This window comes from Podarcis muralis, chromosome 4 (genome assembly GCF_964188315.1).
Source record: "Podarcis muralis chromosome 4, rPodMur119.hap1.1, whole genome shotgun sequence".
Taxonomy (NCBI): domain Eukaryota; kingdom Metazoa; phylum Chordata; class Lepidosauria; order Squamata; family Lacertidae; genus Podarcis; species Podarcis muralis.
This window is the reverse complement of record NC_135658.1, coordinates 9,905,544-9,920,144: the sequence shown is the minus strand read 5'-3', so window position 1 is coordinate 9,920,144 and position 14,601 is coordinate 9,905,544.

Below are 14,601 nucleotides of genomic sequence, written 5' to 3'. Positions count from 1 at the left end.
CTGAAGCTGAGGCTCCGATACTTTGGCCACCTCATGAGAAGAGAAGACTCCCTGGAAAAGACCCTGATGTTGGGAAAGATGGAGGGCACAAGGAGAAGGGGACAACAGAGGACGAGATGGCTGGACAGTGTTCTCGAAGCTACCAGCATGAGTCTGAGCAAACTGCGGGAGGCAGTGGAAGACAGGAGTGCCAGGCGTGTTCTGGTCCATGGGGTCACGAAGAGTCGGACACGACTAAACAACTATCTATACAAATGGGATGCGGGTGGTGCTGTGGGTTAAACCACAGAGCCTAGGACTTGCCGATCAGAAGGTCGGTGGTTCGAATCCCCGCAACGGGGTGAGCTCCCCTTGCTCTGTCCCAGCTCCTGCCAACCTAGCAGTTCGAAAGCACGTCAAAGTGCAAGTAGATAAATAGGTACCGCTCCGGTGGGAAGGTAAGCGGCATTTCTGTGCGCTGCTCTGGTTCGCCAGAAGCGGCTTAGTCATGCTGGCCACATGACCCGGAAGCTGTACGCCGGCTCCCTTGGCCAATAAAGCGAGATGAGCACCGCAACCCCAGAGTCGTCCAGAACTAGACCTAATGTTCAGGGGTCCCTTTACCTATCTATGCAAAGCGCAGGTGTCAATCAGAAATGAAATATCACGATTTTGAGTGAGGATGGAGTATGTGTGCTGTGGGAAAAGTGGAGAGAGAAATGTTCCCTTAATAGAAGAATTTGGGGCATTCAATGAAGGTGAACAACGCTGGAAGATTTAGGGCAGAAGAAAGAAAGTCCTTTTCCACACAGCGCATAGTTAAACGATGGCATTTGCTCCCACAAGATTTAGTGATGACCACCAACGTGGAGGACTTGAAAAGAGGATTAGACAAATTCATGGAGGACAAATTGATGAATGGCTACTAGCCGGGATGGAAATATTCTACTTCCAGTGCATACCTTTCAACATTCCTCAGATGAAAACAGGGATATTCCTCACTCCCCACCAACTGACCCTCCTCAACCCCCCATTTTGTCTCCCACCCTCGCAGAACATGTCTTATCAAAAGAAGGGACACAGCACACAAACTCTTCACCTCTGCTCTTTGGTAGATTTGCGAAAAGAAAACGCACACCAATAAATAAATTTTAGAACGGGGCAAGATTAGATGCACATATAGTGGTCTTGCAGTAGGGTTAAAGACTACTGGGAAATGATATGCAATGAATTGAAAAGGATGTTCAAAATAACTTTAATTAAATAAAACCCCAGAAGATTTTCTTTTGGGAATTATAGGGACAGAACTACCAAAATTGTATAGAAATTTATTTATGTGTGCTTCTACAGCAGCAAGAATGTTACTTGCCCCAAAGAAGAATGGCAACTTAAGGTCAAATCCGTGTCCAGGGCAGCTGTTTACCAGCTCCATCTGGTACGTAGGCTGAGACCCTATCTGCCTGCGGACTGTCTCGCCAGAGTGGTACATGCTCTGGTTATCTCCCGCTTGGACTACTGCAATGCACTCTACGTGGGGCTACCTTTGAAGGTGACTCGGAAACTACAACTAATCCAGAATGCGGCAGCTAGACTGGTGACTGGGAGCGGCCGCCGAGACCATATAACACCGGTCTTGAAAGACTTGCATTGGCTCCCAGTACGTTTCCGAGCACAATTCAAAGTGTTGGTGCTGACCTTTAAAGCCCTAAACGGCCTCGGTCCAGTATACCTGAAGGAGCGTCTCCACCCCCATCATTCTGCCCGGACGCTGAGGTCCAGCGCCGAGGGCCTTCTGGCGGTTCCCTCATTGCGAGAAGCAAAGCTACAGGGAACCAGGCAGAGGGCCTTCTCGGTAGTGGCGCCCACCCTGTGGAACGCCCTTCCAGCAGATGTCAAAGTGATAAATAACTACCTGACATTCAAGAGACATCTTAAGGCAGCCCTGTTCAGGGAAGTTTTTAACATGTGATATTTTATTGTATTTTTGGTTTTTATGGAAGCCGCCCAGAGTGGCTGGGGAGGCCCAGCCAGATGGGCGGGGTATAAATAATAAATTATTATTATAAATTATTATTATTGACAGAATATATGTAGCTTGCAGACTTAACATACAGAATAAGAGAACAAGAAGAACATACGTTTAGAGAAGATTGGAAAACGTTTATTGAATATATGGGAAATAATTGTATACAGCTTAAAACTCTTGCAGCATTAAGATAAATCCAACAGTGTAAATAAGTTTTGACAGATGTAATAATGGAATACTTAATGGTATAGTTTCTGTGAAATATTTTAGGGATTTATGATATGTAAAATGAAGCATAGAAAGAGAAGAAGGGGAGTTATTGATATCTTATGTAAAAATGAGGTTACTGAGTTGTCCCACCCTCCATATTCTCCCCATCCTTCCCCACCAGATTTCTTTCTTTTTCCAAAACTGAAATCTGCACTGAAAGGGCACAGATTTCCCAACATTTCACACATCCAAGCTGTTGTGACGAGGAAACGGAAAGCAGTACGAGAAAAGGACTTCTCCAGAAGTTTCTAACAGTCCTACGAATGTTGTCAACGGTGCATTGTATCAGAGGGGGCCTACTTTGAAGGCCTGTAAGGTACTTATGTTCGAATATTTCTCTCTGTCCGATTTCTGTGGCCATTCCCCGAACTTTCCGGCCATACCTTGTACGAACGCATTAGTGACAATAACACATAAGAATGAATTGGATTAGGGGGAATTGCAACAAAAATAAAAGTGTGTCCTTTGCAAAATGCACATCATTTGCACATGTATATTATGTGAAATGCGGAGGAAATGCATGTGATTTGGTTTTTTTAGGAGAACATATTTTTTTCCATTAAAAAATCGCAAACTGATGTGGTGGAAATGTGGTAAAATGAATTCAAGTTTGGAAAGCTGCAAAACGGAGAGAAATCGAAAGGGACAGGTCCGTTTCTATTTGTGTGGGAATTCCCTTTGATTCTCCCCTTTGCAGGCTGCAGAACCTGCTGCCTCCAATTTCGCCTCCTCTTGCAAAACCCATCATCATCATCATCTCGTCCTCTCCCGCAGAATGTGCAACATGATCGCAGTAATCTCTTGCTCTCTCCCTGTACCCTTTCCAGTTCTGTTATAATCTTTCCGTGCACGGAACAACCTCTGATTTATACCAACACTGGAGCCCTGAAGCCTTTCTCGCCCCCCACCTACCCCCCCTTTAATTCTGCACCTGCATTGTACGGCAAAAGGCTTCGGGGATTGCAATAACTCTCGCCAATCTCTTTCCCAGGCAGTGCGGTGTGCAGCTCAGTCCCACTTTAGGAGAGATTTCCTCTCCTGCTCCTTAACAAAAAATAAATAAAAATGGCTTCGAGTGATGTTAGAAGCCATCAGTTAGCCAGATGCTGAAATGAACGGGATGGAAATCCTACCAAAATGTTTGTGATACGCTCTGTCTCTTCGCTTAGCACATGCAATAGTGGAATCTTTACTTTCATGCCTATTAACCATGTACCGTATTTTTTGCTCTATAAGACTCACTTTTTCCCTCCTAAAAAGTAAGGGGACATGTGTGTGTGTCTTATGGAGCGAATGCAGGCTGCGCAGCTATCCCAGAAGCCAGAACAGCAAGAGGGATTGCTGCGTTCACTGCACAGCGATCCCTCTTGCTGTTCTGGCTTGAGATTCAGAATATTTTTTTTCTTGTTTTCCTTCTCCAAAAACTAGGTGCGTCTTGTGGTCTGGTACGTCTTATAGAGCGAAAAATACGGTAATTTCTGCTTCAGCTTGAAGCAGGTGACGCAGCCGGGTGCACTTCCAGACCAGTCATAGAAGAGTTGGAAGGGGTAGGGTTGCTGGAATTTCCTGGACATATACAGAATACCGCAGGCAGAAGCAGTGTCCAAGCAGAAATCAGGAAAACCGTCCGGGGAAATCTGGCATCCCATGTATGGCAACCCATGTTGTCAGTGTTGCCTTTGCCGATTCGCCATAAAATTGCGAATTTACAAAAAAACAACAACCCAGCAACTTTGAGCAAAACTTTTTTAAAAAGCTCAACCGCTGTCCAGAGTCCAGTCCCCGGCTTGATAACACAGTGAGGGTAGTTAATTAAAAAGGATGATTTGTTGTGAAAATAAACAGATAGCTCTGGGCGGCTTTACACAGCTTTTTCCACTTGGTACCTCAGGTTAAGTAATTAATTTGTTCCGGAGGTCCGTACTTAACCTGAAATTGTTCTTAACCTGAAGCACCACTTTAGCTAATGGGGCCTCCTGCTGCTGCTGCGCCGCCGGAGCACAATTTCTGTTCTCATCCTGAAGCAAAGTTCTTAACCTGAAGCACTATTTCTGGGTTAGTGGAGTCTGTAACCTGAAGCATCTGTAACCCGAGGTACCACTGTAGATGAGAAGTCGGATTTAAAAGGAAGAGACCATTACAGTTTATGGATTATGAAATTTATATTAATTCTTTATGTAATGTGTGACTGGTGATATTCTTATTATGGTGTAATTTGTCTTTTTGCTGTTATTATGTGTTGAGCAAATAAAATCTTTTTTTTTTTTTTAAAGGATATATAAGAGCCAAGCAAATGTAATCTCTTCTGTGCCCCTTCGCCTTCTGCAAATGGAAGTGCATTTTGCAGGGAGAGAGTCATTTTTGGTAGAAGAGAGTTCAAAATGGATAAGGGAGGAAATAACCATCTATGCTGGCAGAGGACCAGAGAATTCCTTGAGCTTCCTGGAAGCCATTAACACCCTCTCCCATATGCTATCTCTGACATTCCTGCGCTGGCTTTTACTGAGGTGGCCACAAGACAGCAGCTGCATGTCCATCCAGCTGTCTTCCAGGTAGGGTAATGTTCACACACTTTTATGTGGTGCTGCAGTGCAGACGCTTGGAACTTTTCATGCCTCGCAAGCAGAGCTTTCCGCCTTCAACGCTAACTTCCGTAACACCCTGGTATGGAAAGAGAACTAAACTAAATGTCTCCGTGCTCTTCCGGTTTGGGTCTGAACTGTGGCGGAGCTTCAGGTTTAAGCCATGGCCAAGTCCAAGAACCACACCACACACAACCAGTCTCGCACATAGCTGCCAACTTTTCCCTTTTCTTGTGAGGAATCCTGGGGAAACCATAGCTTTAACTATACGGACCTTTGTTGGCAAGGTGATGTCTCTGCTTTTACCCCGCCCATCTGGCTGGGCTTCCCCAGCCACTCTGGGCGGCTTCCAACAAAATATTAAAATACAGTAATGCATCAAACATTCAAAGCTTCCCTGAACATGGCTGCCTTCAGATGTCTTCTAAAAGTCTGGTAGTTGTTCTTCTCTTTGACATCTGGTGGGAGGGCGTTGCATACGGCCACTACCGAGAAGGCCCTCTGTCTGGTTCCCTGTAACCTCACTTCTCGCAGTGAGGGAACCGCCAGAAGGCCCTCAGAGCCTTCGAGTAGAATGATGGGGGTGGAGATGCTCCTTCAGATATACTGGACCAAGGACTACAATTCCCATTATCCCTGAACACTGGTTCTGTTAGCTAAGGATGATGGGACTTGTAGTCCCAAAACATCTGGAGGACCGAGTTTGGCCACCACAGGTTTAGGGGGTACAAGAGAGCTTCCCTCCACCTGTTCCAGCCGAATCATTCCAATGAGGTTTGAAGCACATGGGCAGGGCCAGATTTAGGTTTGATGAGGCCCTAAGCTACTGAAGGTAATGGGCCCTTTCTATGTCCAACTGTCCGTTGTCAACAACAAATGGTTGCTGTTTTTTGTGTTGAATATATGCTAGATAGTAATTTATGGACGTAATAGGTATCTCAAGCCATTTCTACATGTTGCCATGCAGCCAGTCCATGCAGAATGTAGGCACCCTATATATAAATGTAAAGGTAAAAGGTAAAGGGACCCCTGACTATTAGGTCCAGTCATGGCCGACTCTGGGGTTGCGACGCTCATCTTGTTTTACTGGCCGAGGGAGCCAGCGTACAGCTTCCGGGTCATGTGGCCAGCATGACTAAGCCGCTTCTGGCGAACCAGAGCAGCATACGGAAACGCCGTTTACCTTCCCGCCAGAGCGGTACCTATTTATCTACATGCACTTTGACGAGCTTTCGAACTGCTAGGTGGGCAGGAGCAGGGACCGAGCAACGGGAGCTCACCCCGTTGCGGGGATTCGAACCGCCAACCTTCTGATCGGCAAGATCTAGGCTCTGTGGTTTAACCCACAGCGCCACCCGCATCCCTATATATAGAAAGGAGCAAACCAGTGATATTTTTGGGAGCAGGCTAGCAGGCGCGGCCCATGACTTACATCATAGGAGGCTACACAACACAAAACACTGTTGCTGTATGTAGGTTTTGTTTTATTTGTTTTTTATCTTATATTTTGGAAATGTACATCCAGTGGTTTTTTTCCTTTAAATTTTTTTGGGGCCCCCAAGAAAGTGGGGCCCTAAGCTGTAGCTTGTTTAGCTTGTATGTAAATCCGGCACTGCACATGGGAGTTTCCAAGGCAGAAGACTTTAATGAGAAGAGAGACCATAGATTGGTGGGAGACCATCTGCCCAACTACCATGGCCAATGGCCCAAGACAATCAAAGTTGTCCAAAAATATCTGGGTGGCGCCAGATTGGGGGGTTAGCTGCTTTGGTACTCAACTCACTTCCTGTTATGTACTGAGTTGAATAGGATCCAAAATGCAGCGGTCTGATTGGTCCTAGAACAATAGGATCCAAAATGCAGCAGTTTGATTGGTCCTAGAACAATAGGATCCAAAATGCAGCAGTCTGATTGGTCCTAGAACAATAGGATCCAAAATGCAGCAGTCTGATTGGTCCTAGAACAATGCAGCAGTATGATTGGTCTGCAGGGGCCACGCAATCCAGCTCCGGGTGGAAGTGAATCCACAACCTGATTGGCCTACAGGAGAATCCTGGAATTAGCCAATCACGTGCAGCCCATTGTGTAAATAATGTATATAAAGCAGACATTGTGGGGGAACTTCCATTCCTCCTCACCACTATGAGCTGAATAAAGAGCATGAAATCCACTCTCGACTCCGAGTATATTTCACTTCCAAGGCATGGAGAAGAGAGAGAGAAGAGAGGTAAACTGCAGAGCACATGTATGTGTGTGTGTGCAGGCCCCACATTGGGAATCTAACGCTGTGCTTGTGTACTTGAAACGAAAGCAAACATTACGCCCACAAATGGCATCCCTCTGGCATGCTTACTCACCCAAATGAGAGCTGCCCCCGGCTGCTCAGAGGAGGTGGTGGTGGCTGCCATATGCCCTCCATTCAAGAAAGATGAGTAATGGCATGCCCAAACTCAAGCCACCCCGAACACTTCCATAAAAGAACTGATCTGCATTCGCCTGCGTGGAGCTCTTTATTTTCACAAGTGTTTAGCTCGCTGCGAGAATTCGGTTCTGTTTATTTATTTATTTGCTTCGGTTCCGAACTAGATAAACTAACAGGAAGGATTCGAAATCTGCGGAACCAAAAATTCACAAAAGACCGGTGTAAATTTACAGACTATTTGAAAAGTAATTGTGCTGATCAGACTATTTTTGTAGGCTTGCAAGAAGTTTTGTGAGGTGAACTATTGGAACTATTGCAAAAATGGATAAAGGGGAGGATGGTTAGTTAAGATAATTAAAGCCAATATGAATTTAAGAAATGCATAAGAAGTGGTTAAAACGGTGGATTATCAGAGGTGCTGATGGAAGTCCAAAAAAAGATTGTATAAGTGGTGAAGTTTTGTGGTATGTATTATAATTTATGAGGGACGCGGGTGGCGCTGTGGGTGAAAGCCTCAGCACCTAGGACTTGCCGATCGAAAGGTCGGTGGTTCGAATCCCCGCGGCGGGGTGCGCTCCTGTTGCTCGGTCCCAGCGCCTGCCAACCTAGCAGTTCGAAAGCACCTCCGCGTGCAAGTAGATAAATGGGGACCGCTTACTAGCGGGAAGGTAAACAGCGTTCTGTGTGCTGCGCTGGCTCGCCAGATGCAGCTTGTCACGCTGGCCACGTGACCCGGAAGTGTCTGCGGACAGCGCTGGCTCCCGGCCTATAGAGTGAGATGAGCGCACAACCCTAGAGTCTGGCAAGACTGGCCCGTACGGGCAGGGGTACCTTTACCTTTATTATAATTTATATGTTAAAATTAATAAAAAAATATTATTATATTTATTTGCTTCGGTTCCGGACGCGCGCGAGAAAAACCAAGCGCCTCCTCTGCTCCTGGGACAAGATGCAGAAAGGGAGCACAAGGCTGAACCCCATGAGCCGATTCTGGCTTTCATTGAGAATCTCAGCCATCTCTCTCCCCCTGATTCAACCGTTGTATAACACCTCTGGACCCTAGCCCAGAAAATGTGTGGTTTCTAAATGAAATATAGAAAGGGGTGTGTGTGCATGTGATAACTTTTGTGCCAGCTAATTCCTCTGAAATGTAGGTGGCCCAACAAATTGGCCTCGTCCCCATTTCATACTTTTAAAATGACTTGACGCTGGTATATACATATAAATTCTGCGCGAACTTAAAGGCGTTCAAGTAGCAACTCCGAAAGGGCATGTCAAGAACCCCTTAGCTGCTAATACCCGTTTGTGATAATAAAAGGAGCGAGCCAGGAATAGTTGGCTGCCAGAAGCCAGCGTTTCAAGTAGTACCCAAAAAAATAAAAGGGGGCAGGTTGGTTTTGCAGTCCTTTGAAGGATTTTGGTGGAGGTGCTTTAAAAAAGAAAGAAAAGAAAAAGGTAGGAGGCCATAAAGGAAATTTGAAAATGGACCTGTGGACTGTAACGCATTTTAACATTTCCTGTGCAAGAGTTTAAACTTGGTTAATGATTAATTATTATTTTTACAATTTAAATGGTAATGTCTCGGAGGTAAATATGATCATCAAAGGTTTCATCTCTCATACTGAGTTTGGAGGGAAGTGGGAACCGGAGGAATGGGAAGCTTGTAGAAGTTTTGTTTTTTAATTAAAAAAAAAGCTCGTTTTTATAAGTGCATGCCTGTCAATGAGAATACTTCTCACAATTGCTAATTATGTCTTGTAATAGGGGTGGGGGGGTGTGCGGGTGGCGCTGTGGGTAAAAGCCTCAGCGCCTAGGACTTGCCGATCGAAAGGTCGGCGGTTCGAATCCCCGCGGCAGGGTGCGCTCCCGTTGCTCGGTCCCAGCGCCTGCCAACCTAGCAGTTCGAAAGCACTCCCGGGTGCAAGTAGATAAATAGGGACCGCTTTCTAGCGGGAAGGTAAACGGCATTCCGTGTGCGGCTCTGGCTCGCCAGATGCGGCTTTGTCACGCTGGCCACGTGACCCGGAAGTGTCTCCGGACAGCGCTGGCCCCCGGCCTCTTGAGTGAGATGGGCGCACAACCCCAGAGTCTGGCAAGACCGGCCCGTATGGGCAGGGGTACCTTTACCTTTACCTTTAATAGGGGTGGGACAGGTGGATTTTGATCAGCTTGCTGGTTCCAATTTGTACACACAAGATTAAACCCTAAATGACTTGTGAGTCCCAAATATCCACATCGACCTTCCTGTGCTCTAAAATCAGCAAGTCAGGCCTATCTGGTGTTCCCTCCTCAGTTTTCTTCTTCTTTGGTGATCACTCATAGCCGTGTAATATTGTCTTCCATAAACACAGTTTTGACAGTGAGTCCGTAAGTGACTGTGGAGGCCAATTCTGGATCCACGCGTCCTTCCACAGTGGGGACATAGGTTTCCGGGTGGGAGTTGATCATGGTGAGGGTTTGCCAAATGTGCCTTCCTCTTCCCACGTTTCTCCCTTGCGTCCTGAGTTCAAGCGTCTTCAAAGTCCATAACACCTTTGGGAAAGGCTGTTCTCCAACTGGAGCGCTCGCAGGCCAGTGTTTCCCAGTTGTCAGTGTTTGCACCACATTTTTAAAGATTTGCCTTGAGAGAATCTTTAAACCTCTTTTGTTGACCCATCAGCGTTACGCTTTTCATTTTTAAGTTCGGAATAGAGTAGTTGCTTTGGAAGACGATCATCAGGCATCCGCACAACATGACCAGTTCAACGAAGCTGATGTTGACATTGCTTCAACACTGCTGATCTTTGCTTCTTCCAGTACACTAGCATTAGTTTGCCTGTCTTCCCAAGTGATGTGTAAAATTTTTTGGAAACACTGTTGATGGAATCTTTCGAGGAGTCAGAGAAGATGTTTATAAGTGGTCCACAAGGCCCACTTGGTGTTCCCTCCTCAGTACGACGTATATGGCATGGTCCCCCAGAAAGGGCCTTTTCAGTGGTGGCTCTCAATATGTGAAACTCCCTCCCTATCGAGGTGTGTCTGGCCCAACCTCTTTATGGTTTCCTGGCTGGAAAGCTTAAAGCCCACCAACGCCGCCACATGGGAGATAGATTGTAGAAAAGGAAATATGAACTGGCCCCTCCTTGTAGCTTGACCAATCGTGGCTAGGAGTGGCTAGGAGCTAGGTGGAGTCATAGATCTAAAAAAAAAGCATAGACTCGCACACACTGGCCAGCTTCCATTTTGACTTGAAATGTTCATTTGGGGCAGGGGTCAACAACCTTTTTCAGCCGTGGGCTGGTCCACCATCCCTCAGACCATGTGGTGGGCCAGACTATATTTTTTTGGGTGGGAAATGAACGAATTCCTATGCCCCACAAATAATCAGAGATGCATTTTAAATAAAAGGACACATTCTACTCATGTAAAAACACACTGATTCCCAGACCATCCGTGGGCCGGATTGAGAAGGTGATTGGGCCGCATCTGGCCCCCGGGCCTTAGGTTGCCTACTCCTGGTTTGGGGCTTCTCAGAAGTATGTAAAAGCAAGAAATGGGTGGGAGGACTATGGCCCACATTAACACCCATCTGAGAGGTGCTGGAACTGTGTTCTGGCGTTCTCTGGCTGAAGAAAAGCACTGAGAAGAACCAACCATACCTGTAGGACCTGAGATCACAGGGACATTTCCCGGAGAAACCAAACAACTCCTACAGGACCTCAGTGGTGCAGAGAGTTCATCAAACTGGAGGCGGTGAAATGGAAGAGGGTTGCCCACCTTCAGACTGGCGGTCCTTTGAGAATCTAAAGCTGCCTAAAAGGGGTGGAGCCTGAGAGAGTTCATCTGGGGAAGGAGGCTCAAAAAAAGAGCTCAACCTGCTCTCAGCTTTGGTGGGAGCAACTTCTTTGCTTGGAGCTGTCCGTGGTCCTGAAACGTCTGGCCTGCCATGCTGCAAGGCATCAGACCTCACGTCCACTTTACACCTGAAACCTGGTGGACCCAGGCACTTGGACGAGCCATCAAGTGAGCAGGCAAGCCAGCAGGGCCGGCACTGTCATGAGGCAACATGAGCCAACTGGCTCAAGTGGCAGGTGGTTGGGGCAGCCCTGAAGCTGTTTCTCCTGAGACCTCTTCCTGTTGGAAGATGGGACATTTGTCCTGCATATAGTCAGTAGTGCTTAGTTTGTTTTTTGGTTGTTACGTTGTTAATGTTGTTAATATTGTTTTGTGGATTATGAGTGCTCTAAAGCTCTGTGAAATCTATTCTAATCATCTAATCTAATCTGATTTTTCTTGTGGTTGCTCTGTTTAATCTATTTTTTTTTTTGTTAATAATGTTTTACAGAAGGTGGTTGCTTTATTGATGATTTGTTAATTATTTTATATAATTTAAGTTGCAATGGTGATGTTCTATGTATCGTAATTACTTATTGCATGTAAACCACTTTGTGGCACATGTGAGTGAAAAACAGCATAGAAATATAAAAAATGAAATGAAGTAACATATACCCACTAGTAATCACTACCTCTCAGCCTATCCTACCTCATAAGGTCGTTGTGAAGAGAAAGCAGGAAGGGGAAGGACCATTTGCGTTGCCTCAAGCTTCTTAGAAGAAAAGGCAGGATATATATGTTGTAGACAGTGCCGGATTTAGGTATAAGCTAAACAAGCTACAGCTTAGGGCCCCACTCTCTTGGGGCCCCCCAAAAAACTTAAAGGAAGAAAAACTGGATGTACATTTCCAAAATATAAGATAAAAAAAACAAATAAAATAAAACCTACATACGACAACAGTGTTTTGTGTTGTGTAGGCTCCTATGATGTAAGTAATGGGCCCCGCCTGCTAGCCTGCTCCCTCAAATATCACTGGTTTGCTCATTATCAGTCTTTGTAAATTGCGTTTCTAAAGGAACTTTTGTTATTGCCAAATGCCAATGTGTTTGCATTATTAAGTTTGTTGTGAATAAAAAATCATTTTAAGTTAGAGCTTAATAATCATTTCACTATTAATATACTTCTTCTTAATTGTATTTCACTATTAATATACTTCTTAATTGTATTTCAGTTCAACAATTACTTTGATAAAATACATGTTTTGTTATGTGCAAATGGCTTGAGATACCTATTAGGTCCATAAATATACCGTATAGCAATACAAAAAACAGCAACATTTTGTTGTTGACAAAGGACAGCTGGACATATAAAGTGACCCATTACCTTCAGCAGCTTAGGGCCTCATCAAACCTAAATCTGGCCCTACTTGTAGATAAATAGAGATCCCATTTTGAAATCCAATTTCTATGCCTACTTCTAAACACCTTTGGGGTGTTTTCGTCTTTTCAGATTCCATTGCTTCCCAGTCAACTAATCTGTTCTCTTCTCATTAAAGCCTAAGATCTCAAGTTCTCATTTTTGTGGTCAAGTTGTCTCTCAGTGTACACTCAAACCCTGGAGGTGATAATTTAATATAATTTTGACGATCCTCCCTGTAATTACGTGCGTGTGTGTATGTGTGTGAAGTCCCCGGTTCTCTTGATGGAGGTTGCAAAGTCATTAACGAGCAATTAAGTGAATGCACTTAGGCCTGACAGATGACATTCAAGGATGCCAGAAATGATTGCAACTTGTTTTTCTTTTTTTCTTTTTTACCCCGTGACATTTTAATAACAGAATTCAAGCTATCTCAGATGAAATCTGGGATTATTTTCCACATCAAACATGATTCAATGGTGCAGAAATTATAATGGGCTTTCGACAGCTGCAAAGATGGTTTGACAGGAGCGTGCATGTCGTTTTCATGCTACAGTATTTTATGTTTGCGCCCCAATTTTTTACTGCAAAACAAAACAAAACAAGCAAACAAACAAACAAACAAAAAAACCAGCCGCACAATTTGTCTGTAAATGGCCTTTCCCTGGTCAGTTTGGACAGAGGAAGAGCAATATACCATCTGCCTGCCCTCACAACTTCCAACTTATCTCAACCAGTGAGAGTTTCCATGTTCTAAGAGTCGTGTGGCAAAGGGGGCCAGCTTGAGCATATCCCTCTGCCCCCACAGTGCCCTGGGGAGGGCGAGAGTCAGATAATTGTGTGTATTGGATTTCCAGGGAGCATGTAGTGGTTTGGTCTGCACATGCCCAGAGGCATCTTTTACCGTCACATTTTAAAGCTATCTTTAGAAATGGCGCTGTGGGTTAAACCACAGAGCCTAGGACTTGCTGATCAGAAGGTCGGCGGTTTGAATACCCGCGACGGGGGAGCTCCCATTGCTCGGTCCCTGCTCCTGCCAACCTAGCAGTTTGAAAGCACCTCAAAGTGCAAGTATATAAATAGGTACCGCTCCGGCGGGAAGGTAAACGGCATTTCCGTGCGCTGGTTCACCAGAAGCAGCTTAGTCATGCTGGCCACATGACCCGGAAGCTGTACGCCGGCTCCCTCGGCCAATAAAGCGAGATGAGCGCCGCAACCCCAGAGTTGGCCACGACTGGACCTAATGGTCAGGGGTCCATTTACCTTTAGAAATGTCCTAGTTCCCAGTGGCAGAAGTTACTGCTTCTCTGCTTCACCGAAGCAAAGGAGGCCCCATGCCTCTGAAAACTAGCTGGCCGGAAGAGGAAGAAGAAGAAGAAGAAGAAGAAGAAGAAGAAGAAGAAGAAGAAGAAGAAGAAGAAGAAGAAGAAGAAGAAGAAGAAGAAGTACCCCGCCCTCCCCAGCCACAGCCGGGCTCAGAACTTCTAACATTATATATATAACTACAGTATACATAAAAACAGGCATCGATTGATTAAAATATATCTTAAAATTAATTCAGACAAATTAAAATCTGGACAAATGGCCGTTATCAGGTTAAAACTGAGAGTGGTTAATACTTGCCAGAACCAACTGTTTTCAAGGATCATATAAGGACCTGTGAAGAGGCTGAAAGGCCTCCTTCATGTTTGTTCTTATACAAAGGAAAATAGGTCATACTGCCCCCTGGCCAAAGGCCTGGTGGAACAGCTCCATCTTGCAGGCCCTGTGGAAAGATGTCAAGTCCCGCAGGGCACTGGTGTCTTGTGGGAGAACGTTCCACCAGGCTGGGGCCATGGCCGAAAAGGCCCTGGCTCTGGTTGAGGCCAGTCTAATTTCCCTGGGATCTTCAGAGTGTTATTGTTTGCAGACTGTAAAGTCCTCTGTGGGACATACCAGAGGAGGCGGTCCCGTAGGTACGAGGGTCCTAGGCCGTTTAGGGCTTTGAAGGCTAAAACCAGCACCTTAAACCTGATCCTGTACTCCACCAGGAGCCAGTGCAGCTGGTATTATTGTTGTTGTTTAGTCGTTTAGTCATGTCTGACTCTTTGTG